At 38.0% G+C, this 2,500-nt stretch overlaps 1 protein-coding gene and 1 long non-coding RNA gene across 17 annotated transcripts in view; one reads left to right on the plus strand and one right to left on the minus strand.

The window, feature by feature from the left end:
• LOC106867546 (proton channel OtopLc) overlaps positions 1-2,500 on the minus strand; it is a 271,069-nt gene that overhangs the window by 150,096 nt on the left and 118,473 nt on the right. The window lies entirely within an intron of this gene.
• LOC128249300 (uncharacterized) overlaps positions 38-2,500 on the plus strand; it is a 141,585-nt gene continuing 139,122 nt past the window's right edge. Inside the window, exons 1-2 of one of the 3 annotated variants that reach the window (XR_008265399.2) lie at positions 422-1,312; positions 1,576-1,634. This is a non-coding gene — a long non-coding RNA (uncharacterized LOC128249300). Of the gene's footprint in view, positions 1,313-1,575; positions 1,635-2,457 lie in introns of those variants that run through there. The other 2 variants (XR_016244046.1, XR_016244045.1) reach the window with 2 other exon arrangements.

The following is a 2,500-nucleotide window of genomic DNA, read 5'->3' on the forward strand; positions in this document are numbered from 1 at the left end:
CTGCGGAGTGCTCAGCCACTTGCATGTTAATTTCACGAGTAAGCTGTTCCGTTGATCGCATCAACCGGAACACTCGTCGTCGTAACCGACGGGGTGCCAGCTTAGTGTGATACTAGTTGTGTAAGTGCGGTGGTGCTGGTTCTATTATTACGGGTAGCGGTGCAGTTGTGATCTGTTGCTGTGAGTGTGGTCAGTGGTCGCGTGCTGTAAGTATGCTGCTGTCACTGTGATGGTGTGGTAATGATGGTGCGTAGTGCGATTGTACTTGTATCCACTTCTAAATGCGTATCAGGACAATTACCCACTAGGACAATTACAACCCGGAGGATAATTCTCCCAACGACAACTACCCCCAGGACAATTACCCCCCTCCCCCATGGTTAATTACTCTCTCTCTCCAATATATTAAGAAGTCTTAAATCATCATCTGTTGTCCTCAAGGGGACTATTGTCCATGGGGACTATTGTCCATGGGGACTATTGTTCATGGGGACTACTGTCCTAGACTCTATAAACGTGATAGCCCAAGTGTTTTGTGTGATTGCGGCAGTGTATTTGTGAGTGCCGTTGTCGTCTGTGTAACTGTTTGTGTGGTAGTAGTGTTGGGTATTTTGTTGTGTGGTTGTAGTGTTGGGTATTTTGTTGTGAGGTAGCGGCAGTGTGTTCGTAAGTGTAGTTGCTGTCTGTTTGTTGTTTGCGTGGTAGTAGAGATGTGGTGTAAGTGTGATAGCCGCAGTATGTTTGTAAATGTATTTGTGGTCCGTGTTGCAGTTAGTGTGGTAGTAGAGGTGTGGTGTAAGATCTGTTAGTAGTAGCAGCGTTAATGTGCTTGTAAGTGTAGTTGTCATAGTATTTTGTTGTTAGTGTTGTAGTATTAGTGTGTTGTAAGCATGCCACCGTTGTAGCTGTGTTGTTGGTGTTGTTAGTATGCAGCCGGTGTTGTTGTTATGGCGATGTTACAGCAGACACAACATTAACATTAGGTCACCCTGTTTCTCAAACTTCAGCACTGAAGAGTTCTAATTCTTGTCCGACATTTTTTTCTTCTTATCTTCGCATTTTAGAAGCACGCATTTTTTTTTCTATAAATATTATCTCAATTTCAAAATATCATTACGTAACACTAGTAGTGACTGTTGATACTAGTGTTGCTTCTACTACTAATACTGCAGTTGTTGTTACTGATGCCGCTATCGATGCAGATATAACTGTTGCTGCAATTGATACAATGTGACGCAGCGAACGCCACTGCTGTTGATGTTGGTGCGGTAGACAACAAGAATCAGCGAAGCTCAGGACAAAACGCTCTGCGGTATTTAGTCACTTTAACTTTCAGGTTCAAATCCTACCCAAGTCGATTTCACTCCTACCGGGGATGGATAAAATAGGGGGCTGACAGTCAAGTATTGGGGATCAATCAGTTTAACCAAATATATACACTTGTTTCACAGGTTGAGATATCATGTATATAAGTTAGATACAATTTTTATTGCTTTTCATAACTGTTGATGTTGATCGTTTTATTGTTGTTACTGTAATTATCATCATTGTTGTTGTGATTCTTGTTTAACACAGAACCTTCAGAGGAAAGCGTAAGAAAGTATCAGCTGTTAGCAATCAGTGGAATTACTAAGGTAACAAGCATTTTTTAATTAAGATTTTAGGAACTTTGCGAAGGTTCCAAGCAGTGCAATTTTCTGTAGGTGCTCCATCTTCACATTTACTCCTATCTTTATAATAATAATAATAATAATAATAATAATAATAATAATAATAATAATAATTATTATTATTATTGCCTTTGCACAGCGTCTATCGCTGGAGATGTACTACGGTGTCAGCTGTTCACTACCAGTAACACCTCTTAGTTTTCGAGCACCTTCCGGAGTATTCGAGCGCTTCCAAGCAGTGCTGTTTTCTGATTATTATTATTATTATTATTATTATTATTATTATTATTATTATTATTATCATTATCATTATTATTATTATTATTATTATTATTATTATTATTATTATTATTATTATTATTATTATTATTATTATTGTTGTTGTTGTTATTAACGCAGCGAGCTGGCAGAATCATTTGCAGAAAAGGCAAAATAATGTTTCGCAGCATTTTGCATCTCTGCATCTTCTGAGTTCAAATTCCACCGAGTCGTCTTTTCCTTTCATTCTTTCGGGGGTCGATAAATTAAGTAGCGGTGAAGCACTGGGGTCGATGTAATCAACTAGTCCCCTCCCGCAAATTTCAGACTTTGTGCCTTTAGTAGAAAGGATTATTATTATTATTATTATTATTATTATTATTATTATTATTATTATTATTATTTGTGGTCTTTGCACAGCTTCTAACGCTGGAGATGTACTACGGTGCCAGCTGTTCACTACCAGTGAACTAAGTATTATCATCATCATCATCATCATCATCATCATCATCATCATCATCATCATCATCATCATCATCATCATCATCATCATCATCATCATCATCATCATC

This window comes from Octopus bimaculoides, chromosome 13, assembly GCF_046866305.1.
Source record: "Octopus bimaculoides isolate indiv1 chromosome 13, ASM4686630v1, whole genome shotgun sequence".
NCBI classification, from domain to species: Eukaryota; Metazoa; Mollusca; class Cephalopoda; order Octopoda; family Octopodidae; genus Octopus; species Octopus bimaculoides.